Source organism: Lissotriton vulgaris, unplaced genomic scaffold, assembly GCF_964263255.1.
Source record: "Lissotriton vulgaris unplaced genomic scaffold, aLisVul1.2 SCAFFOLD_2368, whole genome shotgun sequence".
Lineage (NCBI taxonomy): Eukaryota > Metazoa > Chordata > Amphibia > Caudata > Salamandridae > Lissotriton > Lissotriton vulgaris.
In genome coordinates, this window is record NW_028247528.1 from 313,774 (window position 1) to 329,149 (window position 15,376).

General features: G+C 44.9%; 1 long non-coding RNA gene across 1 annotated transcript in view; it reads left to right on the plus strand.

Moving 5' to 3' along the window:
- The first annotated feature begins 312 nt into the window (after positions 1–312).
- The window catches only part of LOC147665153 (uncharacterized), a 68,108-nt gene continuing 53,044 nt past the window's right edge, over positions 313–15,376 (plus strand). The window contains exon 1 of the long non-coding RNA XR_015305025.1: positions 313–555. This is a non-coding gene — a long non-coding RNA (uncharacterized LOC147665153). The remainder of the gene's footprint in view (positions 556–15,376) is intronic.

Below are 15,376 nucleotides of genomic sequence, written 5' to 3' on the forward strand. Positions count from 1 at the left end.
GGCACGCAGAAAGCCCGCTGCTGGCTTTTGGCGGCAACACCTGGGCACCGCTCGTCAGAGCGGAACGACACAAGTGAAAGGAACCCCGTGCCCCGGCTGGATCAGCCGTTGGCACTCCTGCCACGATGAGAAAGCACCCATTGTTTCTGAAAACTCTGTGACAGGTTTTAGAGAGCAGGTGAAATACGTGCACTCAAACCTGTTTACACATCCGGAGAGAGAGAGGAAGGCAGCGCTGGGCTCCGGGTGTTTGCGCAGGCCGGGAGCGCGCGCGATAAGGGCCACTTTGGCACAGGGCGCGCCGCTCCGAGAGCCATGGTGTGTGGGCAGCCCCCTTCTCTGAGAGGCCTTGTCTGTAACCAGAGACCCGGGACACGGGCGGCGGAGCCCGACTGAAAGCCCAGGCGGCAGCGAGCATGTCGAGGCAGGCCCCGGAAGGGATGCGCAATGGAGACTTCAATAAAAGACGCCATGTTCTGGTGGCGCCCTGTATGCCATATCTGGATCTGCGCGGCAGTGTGTACAGACGCGGAAGGCAATGTTTGCAGCTTTAAGGTATTATCAGATCGCCTTTCATGGCACGTTCTTTGCATTTTTAGGACTTCAGCCAGTTTGAAGAAAAATAATCCGCTCCTGGCAGGCAGACCCGGACGTCCGGTCTCTCCAAAGCAGCCCTGAATACCTTGGCACATTTTTGCCCAACCCAGCATTAACAACCTTAACGTAAATGCTGCCAGTCACTCTACTGACGTAAACTGGTTGCTGTCAAAATGACACTCGCCCAGTAAGTATTTGTAGCCAGGGCCTACTTTGCAAGCAGATATTTTTGCAGTTGCTCTGGAATGTAAGCGTATGTTATAAACAGAGGCCCTTATTTATGAAACTATTCGTGATGCTGCGGCAGCGTAAAAAATGCGCCACACTGCGCCATATTTACAAAGTGATGCATCTAGTCAGATGCGTCACTTTGCAAACCCCTGTGTAACATTATACCTGAGTCAGGTATAATGTATGCAGGGTGGGCGTTCTGCCGTAAAAAAATGCTCATTCAACGAGTTCACTGCGTCAGATCCTTACGTCTGCTTCACAGCAAGCATAAGGAGTAACACAGGCCCTTTTACATGGGTCTTCTCATGTGTAATGACACATTGCTGGAGTTGCGTCTGTATTGGACACACTCCAGCGATGTGTCTTTACTGGGCCGCCAGATACGTCAGGATTCCTGACGTATCTGGTCACTGCTTGCGACATGGAGTGCTGTACTGTAATTACGGCGCAACCCAGGAGGGCGCAATTAAAAGTATTGCATCGCTCTTTTCAACCAGCGATGCAACACTTTTCATAAATGAGTCACAAAAATCTCTTCAAGGCGCTGGAGTGGAGGTGAAGTGGGTGCAAGGGCATGGTGAGCTGTATGGACACGGCAGGTCAGATGCCTTGTGTTAAAGAGAGGTAATGGAGTCTATCTTGCACAACAGCTGACCACTGGCTGTTGCCTCAACACCTTTAAGACCCGCGGCACGGGCAAGGCAGCCCGACTGAAAGACCGGGCTGCAGCGAGCATGTTGAGGCAGGTCCCAGAAGAGATGCCCAATAGAGACGTCAATAAAATACGCCATGTTCTGGAGGCGCCCAGTATTCCATATCTGGATCTGCGTGACAGTGTGTACAGACGCGGATGTCAATGTTTGCAGCTTGTCTGGTCTTATCAGATCTCCTTTCATGGCACGTTCTTTAAATTTTTAGGACTTCTGCCAGTTTGAAGAAAAATAATTTTCTCCTGGCAGGCAAACCCGGAAGTCAGGTATCTCCAAAGCAGCCCTGAACACAGTGGCACATTTTTGCCCAACCCAGCACCGATAACCTTAACGTAAATGCTGCCACTGAAGTAAACTGGTTGCTGACAAAATGACACTCGCCCACTAAGTATTTGTAGCCAGGGCCTACTTTGCAAGCAGATATTTTAGAAGTTGCTCTGGAATGTAAGCATATGCTATAAACAGAGGCCCATATTTATGAAGCCTCTTGTGACGCTGCAGCAGCGTAAAAAAATGCGCCACACTGCGCCATATTTACAAAGTGACGCATCTAGTCAGATGTGTCACATTGTAAACCTCTGTGCAACATTATACCTGAGTCCGGTATAATGTATGCAGTTTGGGCGTTCTACCATAAAAAAGGAGCGTTCTACGAGTTCACTGCGTCAAATCCTTATGTCTGCTTCACAGCAAGCGTAAGGACTGACGCAGGCCCTTTTGCATGGTCTGTTTTGGGACACACTCCGGCAATGCGTCATTACTGCGCCACCAGATACGACAGGATTCCTGACATATCTGGTCACTCCTGGCGAGTTGGAGTCCCGTGATGTAATTATGGCGCATCCAAGGAGTGCGCAATGAAAAGTGTTCCATTGCTGTTTTCAACTAGCGATGCAACACTTTTCATAAATGAGGCTTCAAGGCGCTGGAGTGGAGGTGAAGAGGATGCAAGGGAATGGTGAGCTGTATGGACACGGCAGATCAGATGCCTTGTGTTAAAGGGAGGGACTAGAGTCCGACTTGCACAACACCCAACCACTAGCTGTTGCCCCAACCCCTCTAAGAGGGTTACTGGTGAGTGCCGAAGCACAGGCCTATTTGCACAATCGTTTTTTATTTGACTTTGTCCAACTTGCTTTTGTGTTAAAGCCAGTTTGTCTCTTTTATGTGCTAATGCATGCAGCACAGACAGGCACAAATGCACTTATACTTTCGGGGCTATTCTTAAAGGTAATTCAAACTTGTAAGTAAGTTACACGTGTAAGTTTACTATTACACTTTTGAGTAACCACTACTTTTGGCTACACGCCATTTACAAATGCAAAGTTACTCAAAAGCGTAGACTCACTGAGGTTATTCACAACAGGAACTTACATTTTTGAGTAATTTACATAAGTAATTTACTCTTACACATTTGAGTATCTTTACGACTTTTAGTTATTCACAAAATCTGGGTGTAAGGTTACTTAAAAGCGTATATTTCAACATCCCCACCCCTTGAAAAAGGGGGTGGAGCCAACTTTGCAAGTGTAAGTTGTTACTGTCAAAAAGGAGCAGTAGTAAGTCAGCACCACACATGGCCACCCACTAATAATGCAACACCATTTTATGGAAAATATTGGAGACAGGGACTTATAATAGGAGTGTTAAAAATGTAAACATAATTAAAACAGAAATATTATTTTATGTTAAAATATTTTAAGAACTTTTTACGTTAAAAATAAATGTACATTATTTTTAAATGTCATTTTTTAAAGTTTGTATAGCTAACTTTTTGAATAATTATTTCAAAATAAATACGTATAATCATTTCACTTTAGATGGCATTTTTTTAGCAAATCTTAAAAAATATTGTTCATTTGATGTAGTTTAATAATTAAATATTTAATTCAAAATGAAGTTAATATTGCTTTAGAATTGTTTTCCCTATATTTTAAATCAATACCTATTATAATTTGACATAAATTGTTGATGTAAAAATATTGTTAGTATTTTTTTAAAAAATTAGAAAAAATGTTACTATTCCCCGTACTTTATCTTATAAAGATCTCCACCTGCCACCTAAAGTAAAAAAAAAAATATATATATATATATTTTGTAATAAAAAATGGTCAAAAGTGATGTATAGAATTATTTTTATGTGATTTCATTATATTGTAATACAAATCAATGTTCATTTATTTTTAAATTCAAAAAGGCTTATTAAAACATTTTTAAATAAAATTATAAATATTTTTTCTTTTCAGATATATTTATTAACATTCAATTAAATGTATTTAGCTTTTTCTAATAAACCAAGTTTTATTAACATTCAAGATGACATTATACACATATAGTAGTTGTAGTAATGCCCAATCAACGGATCCTCTGACACTCATCCATATTTGAACATCCCATACAATGTCAGTCCCCATCCAGTCCATAAAACGCCCACTACTTTCCCTGTTTTTTCGAGTGTTTCTGCTGGACACCCTGGGCCAGATTTACAAGCACCTTGCGCCACTTTTGCATCACTTTTAACATGGAAAAAGTGACGCAATGGGCTTGTAAATAAGCCCCCCTGTGCCTAATAAATCAGCGATTCCATTTTAGCACACCGGACCACTCCCCTTCTCCATTCTTCCAGGGCAGGAGCCTGGGGAAACGTCCACTTTTGCGCAATGTCTCTCTTGGCAACAATCATGCCACCCCCATTGGCATCCGATCATGATGAGGTCCGCCCAGATCCTCCACTATTCTGAGAACCTCAGTCCGAGTTTCAGTTCGATTGGCCTGTTCAATACCTTTGAGAGTGTTTTCACAATTCTCTGCCAAAATAGGGAAATCAGGGGGCAAGACCCTGTTAAAATCCTGCATGTGGGCTGCGGAAACATGTGGGGTGGGCAATTTGCCCGCCTTCCATTTGCATTTGGAAATCCTTGAAGGAATACAGTTGTGCACCATGCCACACATCCCGAGAGTGGTGATACCAATTTTGTCCCAGGCCGCAAAACCCTCCAACTGAGCTGAGTGATGGTGCCATCTGCCTATCTACAGCGGGGTGTAATGGTTGGATTTCTTATCATAGTCAAGGAAGCATAACGTAGAGTGCCAGATTTTAAAATGTACTGCTGTTACCATCGGGAGATATTGGGAGAGCGGGTCTCCATATAGGAGCACATAATATTATTTAGGCCGAAGTGGGAGAATTTGACTTGATAGGCCTGGTCATCCCAACCACACGTCAACCAGTCATTGACCACCACCAATTGGGAGTGTAGGAAAGTAGGTTTCTGTTGCAGTATGTGTAGGAGAGTAGGGTCTGCTTCCTATGGTCACCCCGACTTTTTGCTGTGATTCTCTGGTTTTTTGACTTTAGTCTGGCTGTGGCCCTGCTAATCAGGCCCACAGCCTAGCTGTTCTCTCTCTAAATTGACACCATGTACTTTAGGTACATACCAGATTGTTTACTGGGTCACCCTTGTGAGCCCCTGTATAATGTACCCTAGGTACCCAGGGCATAGGTGCATCCTAGGCCTACCAGGGGCTGCAGCATGTATTGTGCCACCCCTGGTTGCCTTCCAAACTGACACCACAGGTCTGTTCTTACAGCCTGGGTAAGGTGGTGTAATCACCCCTTACTTAGATATAGTATACCTATATCTATACAACAAGAAGAGGGACACTAGGGTCTAGTAAGTGGTGTCGCAGAGTGGGAACTAGAACGAGACAGGTCATACAGCTCTGCCTTTTGAGTTATAACCAAGGCTTGAAAAATTCTCATCAGGCCACCCTTAATGGTGGAGTGTCGTCACATGAGATTAGTAAAAGGATCCAACCATCGCCCTGACCATCTGCTGATGGTACGGAGGTGGATACCAATGGTGTACTCAAGCCAAAGGTTTCTCAAAGGTAGTTCTGATGATGTGCAGTGCAATAAAGAAGTGAATTATAAAAATTGAGCAATGGAGCAAAAATATGTTTAATAGGGATTGTTCCAGTGTCAATGGTTAAAACAAGCACGTAGGGTAGTTATGAATTTATGGCTACCCCGTTGTGTGGTGCAGGAAGGTCAACATGTTTCTGCCATGAAGATCTACTATCCGGCTTTCGTCAGGACCTAATAGGATTGAATGCTACTGCAAAGAACCAAGTAGTGGTCCGTGATAAATAATAAATGTGTGATAGTGTAATCAAAGATTCAAAAAAGTCTTACTACCAGGACCTTGGAGCCCCAATGTGTCCTTGCGGAGTAGACCACGAATTCTCACCCAGCTTTCTGTGGGTGAAGACCTCACCTCTACCGGCATCCGCTCGGGTATGTGAGGCCCCGCTCTATCCGTCGGTACCTCTCTCCGGCATCCGAGAGGAAGTGGAGCCTCACAAACTGAGGCATTACTAGTGGAGCGGGACACTAGGGTCTAGTAAGTGGTGTCGCAGAGTGGGAACTAGAACGAGACAGGTCAGACAGCTCTGCCTTTTGAGTTATAACCAAGGCTTGAAAAATTCTCATCAGGCCACCCTTAATGGTGGAGTGTCGTCACATGAGATTAGTAAAAGGATTCAACCTCTGATTACACTATCACACATTTATGATTTATCACGGACCACTACTTGCTTCTTTGCAGTAGCATTCAATCCTATTAGGTCCTGACGAAAGCCGGATAGTAGATCTTCATGGCAGAAACATGTTGACCTTCCTGCACCACACAACGGAGTAGCCATAAATTCATAACTACCCTACGTGCTTGTTTTAACCATTGACACTGGAACAATCCCTATTAAACATATTTTTGCTCCATTGCTCAATTTTTATAATTCACTTCTTTATTGCACTGCACCTCATCAGAACTACCTTTGAGAAACCTTTGGCTTGAGTACACCATTGGTATCCACCTCCGTACCATCAGCAGATGGTCAGGGCGATGGTTGGATCCTTTTACTAATCTCATGTGACGACACTCCACCATTAAGGGTGGCCTGATGAGAATTTTTCAAGCCTTGGTTATAACTCAAAAGGCAGAGCTGTATGACCTGTCTCGTTCTAGTTCCCACTCTGCAACACCACTTACTAGACCCTAGTGTCCCTCTTCTTGTTGTTTAGCTGAAGTAGGGGATTGGGACACAGTGGTCTTTAAATATTCCCCTCTCTGACCCTCATTTAATGTCGTTTTTTGGTTTTACCTATATCTATATACATATATAGATACATATACACCTATAAGTCACTCCTATGGCAGGCCTTGACAATCCTGGAGGCAGAGTTCTTGGTTTTATGTGAGAGGGTGCCCTAGCATGAGCTGAGCCCGTCTGCAGCTTTCAGAGCCATCTCCTTATAGCTGTTCTATGATATAGCCATACCATATACTCTTAAGTGCATTATGATTCTTGCGGTTAATTCTAACTTTGGTTTGGCTTTATCAAAACATGTTGTGTAAGGTGTCAAACCCTTTGGCATACTACCCTCCCCCCCCCAGTCCTGGTGGCGGGGGTAGCATTCCACCGTTCTAGAGGGAGAAGACATGTAGTTACTGGTAAACCTGGTTAAAGTTAAACAGAGCCTCAGCATCACAAAATGGATGCTGCTGCCACAGACACAAGTCTGCCCTCTCACTGCTGCACGAAACTCCGGCAGGGGAGGCCTGGCCAATAGGTTTCCTGTCCAGGGAGGTGCTGTCACCTCTCCACACAGGCATTTGTGTATTGGGGCAGAGAGGGCTGCATTCAGTGAATGCTTTCCAAACACTGCCTGGGGCACACTAGGTGCTCCATGCATTTCCCAGTTCAAACCGGTTGCTGAGGTACTCTGCCCCAGCTCTGGCGTGAAACTGGACAAAGGGAAAGGGGTGTAACCACCCCCTTCCCAGGTCCACCCATAGGAGGGACCTTAAAGGTTGTCCAGCCCCTAAACGTAGTATAAGTATAGGAACTCAGTCCCTAGGACTTTAGATTACCCTGGATGAAACTCTGAAACATAAATCCTGGACCTTCGACATTCCATTTCGACTGGAAGACGGAAGACATCTCCCTTGTGGTCAAGGAGTGACCACCCTGTTCAAACAGGCACCAATAGCAACTTTGCCGGTCTGCATTTTCGAGGCTCCCGCCGGATCCTGAAGAATCTGTGAAACAGGACATGGACTTCCAGACATCTCTGACCCCGACCTTCGCTCACAGCAAAGCTGAGACCCGTGGCGGACACGAGAGACATGGGACCGGAACTCCTGGACATCCGCATTTTGCTACCTACACCAACTTCTCGAGGTATCCCGAAGTTGTGCATTGGGGTATTTGAAGCCCCAGCCCCGAGCACCATTTGCACCGAAGCTCAGAGGCCCACACTCCACAAGTGTCTCGTGGGCCCCGCATTTGCATTTCAGCTTGAAGCGTCTTCCCGGTTCCTAGTCCATTGGCTAGTGAGCCCTCCGAAGACTTTTAAATCTAACTTGCTTTCCTGGTTGCTCCAGGTTTGCTCCAGCTTCCCTACAAAGAAGAAGTGCCACAAACCTTGCTGGTCTGCAACAAAGCGAATCTTGACATCCTGCATGGATTGTGTTTACTAAGGCTTGTTGGGTCCAATTTGGATACCGACACCGAAGTCAACTAGATCCTTTGTGGGACAGCTCGAATCCAGCTCCTGGTTGTCGTCGACGTGAAGGAACCAAAATTTCGTAAAGCCTGGCTATACTTACTAATAGCCCATATATATTATAAATGAATAATAAGGCAGTCAGCAATGGAGAAAGTCGAATCGTTTATTCAATCAAATACAAGCCCTGTCAGGGGAGCCTCAGTCTACACGACCCCGGAGGTGCGTAGAGGAGACTGACTTCATACAAATGATACAAAGCATATATACGTTTCACACATTCTAGTTGACACCCTACAAGGAAAAATACAAGTTGTCAGTGAGCCAGCAGGAAGACCCATATAAGGCACAATTGATTGCTAGTAGCTAGACCGAAGCTATTCCGGGGGCAGGTCAATGAGGTGCCTTCTTGTCTATCTGGAGCCCGGGGAGTACAAGAACGGGCTCTGCTAGAATGCACGCATCCCACAAGAGAGGCAGGTGTGACCTTGGGTTTCCCTGAGCTACACACTAAAGATCAGAGAGGGAAGCTAAGCCTGGCAACATGGTTTCGTACCAAGAGCTAATTCACATGACTTCAGGGAAATGGGACATGAACACGGGGGAACGAAACAAACTGGCCGCAGTTATATCAATAGGCCTGGATAGGCCTGCATGAATCAAATAGAAGAGCATACACATATTACGCGATACTATATGGTTATTCATATGCATATACAGTTATATGGTACATAGTGGGCCAATCAAGTATACATATAATTTTATATCTCAACAGACGGCCCTTTTGGCCTACTATGGCCAATATAACTACTTCACTCCACAAACACCCCCTCATCGATCTGCATGAGGTCTGCTACCTCCTTCTGAATCATTTGTTTCTCAATCTTTTCCTATCGGGATATTGTCAGGGCGGACGTTATCCTAGTGGCACAGAAAGTGCAGCATGCTGGGCCACATTGAAGGCATATGCAACAAGCGAAAAGGACCCCAAAAGCTCCTTCTGAAATCATGAATATTTTCCAACCCCAGGTTGCCAGGAGGCCCCAGAACCATCCACTGAGGGACCAGGTGCTGTTCTCTTCATGAAGTTCACTAGCTAATCGATGTAATTTCTTAATTGCAAGGTGTATGGTAGGGGCCGAATCAGGAATAAATACGCAACAATAGCTGCCGATCACACGGCAAGCTCCACCCCTATCTGCCAGGATGACGTCTAACACCATCCGATTTTGAAGAGAAACAAGCCTCGTAGCCTGAAGTTCAACAGTAAGGTTGGACAAAATTTTGGTCGTGGCTTGAACCACATTTTCCACTATTCTAGACAGGCGTCTTATGTTCGGGCTATTAAAGATCGGACCCCAAAATGGAACCAGGCCCTTTGTAATGTCTTCAAATTGCTGCAGTGATGTATCTGTCTGATCAGTACTATCGGTATCATAGCTTCTAATAGTTCGATTAGATTCTACCTCTCTTTTCATTAACCGATGGGTCCTGTGATAATCAGAAGGGGCAATATACACAGGGGGGTAGAGAAAGGACAGATAGCATCGTCCTGCCCATCCTCGAGGGAGCCAGGTATAAGCATTTTCCCCGCATACAAAATATACATTAGGGGGTGTGATCATCGGGGGAGTACTGTCGGTCTGCAACGTATAGGTGTAATTACAGGTACTACTCCCTACCTTAACATGACCTCACCCCCTAATGCAGAATAATGAGGTGGCATTGATTATGGGGATCGGCAATGCTTTATCGTTTGTAACATTACGTTCCTTAAAATGCTGGAAATACAAAGTAGAATTGAAAAGTTCAAAATCCTGCATTTCTTCCTGCAACCAGGTATCATTTTCAAAATCAGTATATACATTCATACACTCATTTGGATCTAAGGAACCCTGACCTCCATCCCCTTCAGCATCAAATCATTGGTGTCGCTCTATATACTTCAAAATAGCTTCATAGTCTTTTTCGGAATATATTTTGGGATTTTCAACATAGTGCGAATACATTAATGATAACAGTTGCCACCATGCTTCGCAGCTAGCTAGATAGGATAAAGGAAGGGAGATTAATAACTCATGCTGGTGTATGACTGACGGTAACAAGCCACAAACCCAACAGTTTGTTTTGTTCGTGGTACTGTGGGTTTGATGCAACATCTCTATGAAAACATTCTTTGAATAAGTCTCCCTATGCCTAGCCTTATGTGGAGGCAAAGAATAAAAGAGATATTCTTCAGGGGCAGTAGTAGTTTTCAAAAATGTCTGCACTGGATGCTGAAATTCCAAGTATACAAACACACACATCATTATTACAGTAATTATAACAATACAAGCAACGAATGCCACCTTCACTCTAGTGGGCCATCCGGAAAACAAATGCATATCATGAATATGACGCCGGGGGGGCAAGTGGTCGTTCATCTTGCATCACAAAACGATCAAAGGAAAACATACTCGCTAAAAGTCCAAATCTATCTCGGTCCCTTGCTAAAAGTCCAAAAACTAAGCTCTGTATCCACAGAGCACGCACACCACCAGAGGGTTTCTTCTTCCCACCAAGGGATCTTCTCCCTGTGTCCGTTTTGTAGAGCCTCACAGGCAGACCCTTTTCGCTTCCAAGAAAAAGCAAACTTTCGGATTTCCAAAGGTACGATCACGGCCCTTAACTCAGTCTTTCTTTCTGAACAGAGCCTTATTACACAATGTTCCAAGCTCTCTGCGAGTTCAGTCCAGTGTCTCGCTCAGTACCCCAAACACTCTACTCAAGGTGTTTCAGCACAAAGTCTTGGTCTATTTTCTTCCATCAGAGAGTGGGGTACCGCGCTGTTTTCGGGGCTGCAGATCGTATCGACAACGGCCAGGTTGCTCCTGGTCAGAAAACAATTCGGTATCATGGGTAACAGACTTGGTCACCCCTTGTGGCACCTCGGGACCTGTGGTGGCTTCTGACTGAGCTGCCACACCTTTCCCTTCAGGCAACACTTCACTTGATGGCCCTTTGTCGTGAGCATCCGAAAAGGGCACAAAACTTTTAATCCACTCTCCTTCCTGACTCGGCACTCCTTCCAAGCTCTGCCGATCAGAAGGTAGGGGCAGCGGTAGGCACTTCACGTGGCTCCAGTGCTTTCGGCCATGCACCTTCACCGCCGTCCTTGTGGCTAAGAGGATGTGGTAGGGCTCGGACCACCTGGGCTCCAAACTCGACGTCCGCTGGTAATTCTTCACCAGTATCCACTGGCCAGGCTCCAAACGATGTCAAGGACCCTACGGTAGCGGCTGCAATGTGTCCGATACCTGTTGATGAATAGAACGCAGATCTTTAGTCAAAGCATAAAGGTAATCTGTCATCAACGGATAATCAATATCCCTAAAAGATCTGGGCCTAGGGACTCCCCACACATTCGCTGGACGGCCAAATATCACCTCAAATGGAGACAGACCGGTTCTAGAGTGAGGAGTCGTTCTAAGGGACAGTAAGGCTAATGGAAGGGCATCGGGCCATTTCAATCTCGTGTCTGCACAAATTTTGGCCATCTTGAGCTTTAAAATACCATTGTATTTTTCAACCAAGCCTGCTGATTGTGGATGTCTAGCAGCATGAAACGTTTGTTTTATTTTTAATCCATCACAAACACTTTGCACTAGCAAGGCATTGAAATGGGGTCTGTTGTCCGACCAGATAATTCGGGGCAAACAATACCTAGGGAAAAATTCCTTTACTAGAACTTTAGCAGTGGCAATTGCCGTGGCATCTTTGGTTGGGTAGGCCTCGACCCATTTACAGAAAGCACATACCACCACCAATACATATTTTAAATTATTTACATGTTCCATCTGGATGTAATCTATCTGTATGACTTCAAAAGGCAAGGATGGCGGAGCAAAATTGCCACTCAAAACAGCTTCTCTACCTCCAGGATTATGTCGTAAACACACCGGGCAATATTTAATAATGTGGGCTGCTATTTTGAGAATGTTTGGGTTATTCCATACCGGGTCTAATACTGCGCTAATTCCTTTAGCACTAATATGGGCCGGGCCATGCGCCATGGTAACTACTGCATATACCAATGCATTAGGAAGCAACCATCGCTGCTTCTCAGATCGATCTATCCAACATCCATTCTCATCCAATTTCCCAATCTCCCGTTCCTACCTCTGCATCTCTTCAATAGTCGCTTCTTTCTGTAACTCTTTCACACTTTCAATGGTGTTATCAAAAAGGATGTTTCGGTGGTCCATCGGGCAGATGTACTAGGAAACATGGGACTTCCCTTAGCCTGAGCCGTTTCTTTTGCTACTGCATCAGCAAAGGCATTCCCATCTCCAATAGAATCTACAACTTTCTTGTACGCACTACATTTGATAATGGCTAACTTCTTCGGTAATGTCAAAGCAAATAATAGTCGATCAATCAAGGGACCATGTTGGATTTTCTGGCCGTGCGTAGTAAAGAAACCCCTCTCCCTCCACAACCTCCCAAAACTATGGGCAACACCGAAGGCGTACTGTCTGTCTGTAAAAATATTCACCTTCCGACCTTCACTCAATTCACAGGCTCTTAGCAAAGCTATTAGTTCAGCTGCTTGGGCTGGATGGTGTGAAATCCTTGCGGTTTCCACTACTGTCTTCAAAGTTGTAATGGCATATGCAGCTGTTGCAGTGCCATCTGGTAACTTAAAACAAGAGCCATCCACGTACAATTCCCCGTCTGGTTCAAGTAAAGGGGTGTCAATTAAATCTACACACCCTTTTGTTTCTTCTTCTGTTCTAAATACACAATAATGGACATCAACCCTTTCATCCTTTTCCGGGAGAGGCAATAATGTGGCGGGGTTCAAAGTAGTACATCTTTTGATGGTAATATGGGGGGCAAATAATGTCAATTCATATCCTGTCAATCTGGCACTCGTGAGGTGCTGGGTTTTAGTTCTATTTAAAAGGATATCCACAGCATGCAGTCCCATAACTGTGAGGTCAGTGTTCAAGACTATACCCTCTGATTGTCGGATGGCTAGTGCTACTGCAGCAGTAGCCCTCAGACAACTCGGGAGGGCTCGAGCAACAATGTCCAAAACTGAAGAGAAAAATGCACAGGGTCTCTGTTTTCCACCAAAAGTCTGAGTTAACACTGACAATGAACAACCGTCTACCTCGTGCACATAAAGTGAAAAAGGCTTCTGGTAATCAGGGGTTCCCAACACAGGTGCAGAACACAAAGCAGACTTTAAAGATTCAAAGGCTTCTTGACATTCATCCGTCCAGGGTAAGGGTTCAAGCACATCTTTGGTTGTCAAATGCAACAAGGGTTTAGAGAGAAGTGAATAGTTAGGAATCCATTGACGACAATAAGAGGTTATTCCAAGAAAAGCACGAACATCACGTTGAGTACGAGGTACAGACATGTTAGCTATAACAGATATTCGTTCAGGAGTCAAGCGCCTCCCCGCTTTCGACAGAAAATGGCCTAAGTAGGTCACTTCCTGTCGACAATATTGAAATTTAGAAAGGGACACTTTATTCCCTTTCTCAGCCAAATGGTGAAACAATTTCACCGTAGCCTCTTTGCATCCCTCTTTTGTATCAGAGGCCACCAATATATCATCTACGTACTGAATAATCGTATTCCCGGCTGGCAAAATTAATTCATCGAGAACCGCCTTTAAGGCTTGGCTATATATACTAGGGCTTTCAGTATAGCCTTGGGGAGTATAATTCTCGTTATAGTATTGCCTATTTTGTGGGCTGTCAAAATAATTCTTTCGAGAATCCTCTTCCTCTCTTCGCATACTGTTTCGATCCATATTTCCCCGGCCCCGTCCTCGTCCCTTACTGGGGCCGTTTCTTGCCAACAACAAAGGACATTCCGCTCTCCAATGCCCCTCCTGTTTACAATATGAGCATTGATTAATGCCAATATTTGGGGGACCTCCTCTTCCTCTGCCTGCAGCTACACCCCTTTGGGAAGGACCGCGCCCACCACGTTCCGCTGTCTGTCCTCTACTGACTTGTTGCAACAAAACTCTAGTTTTTAAATCTTTCGTCTTCTTTTCAGTCTTTTCCTTGCTTTCATTTTCTTGATGCTCATAATATTGAGCCATACTAAGGATTACGGACGGGGTGGCTGTGGTCCAGGTACTTTCAGCTGCCTGAAGGCGGGACATAATTTCAGGTAGTAAATTTGTCACAAACCTGTTAACAAATAATTGTATTCCCCATCTGTGGAGAAATCCTGCCCACTAAAATCTATGACTGTTTTCTCAAACCTGGTGAAAAAATCTGACACACTCTCATCTTTCTTTTGTTTACAAGCCGTTAATTTATCCCAGTCTATTTTCTTAGGAGGGAGGAGGTTCTGCATGAATGTAATAATTTTATCTGGCACTGCTAAAATTTCATCTCGGGGTTTCTCTCCAGGTTTCTGTTCCTTATCCCAATTCTTCAGTTGATCCCAGGTCCCCCCTAGCTCAGGAACATGATCTATATCATGTATCTGTCTCCAAATATCAACCGGGATCAGAAGACCAAAAAATAACTCAATGTCAGCTATAGTCCAAATGGCGGAGGTGGTAGCCTCGGCCAATTCTTTGTAATAGGCTGTAGGATTCTTACGAGGGTCAGGGAGCTGAGCTTTCAATGTGAGAACCTCGCTTCGTTTCCAAGGGGTATATACCCATTGTTCCTGAAGCCTCGGGTCGACCCTTGCTCTGGTAACATTGCCTCCAACGTCTTTTATCTCTGGTAATTCCGGAAAGAAGAGAGGATGCACCTCTCTCATAGGGTTGGGGGTTCCCAAATCAGCACATTTCCGATGCATTCGTTCTCGATAATGTAAGAGAGTCCCTACATTCTGATATATCTCATCAGACTGTAATTGGAACTTATGCGCTCTTTCTCTTATATCCCTCAGTATTTGAGGGGCCAACCCTTCCTCGAAACATTGTTCCCAAAGCGAAATTAATCGAATCGCCATATTTTCTAAAGCCAATTGCTGAGCAACGGGTTCATAATCTTTCATGGTGCTCCAAATATCCTCCATCGTATAAAGAGCATTCTGCATCCATTGGGATGCTTGATTTACTATAGTCCTCCTTTCTTCCATACCTAACGAGGATCTAGTAAAAATCGGCGGATCACTTGAATCAGACCCAAGATGCTTAGGCGTGGTATCTAAGGTAGCCAGAGCTCGAGGATCTATAGCGCTCCGAGCAGGGGGAGAGAGAAATACGGGATGCAAGGGGGAAGAAACAACCGCATCTGGTTGTAAC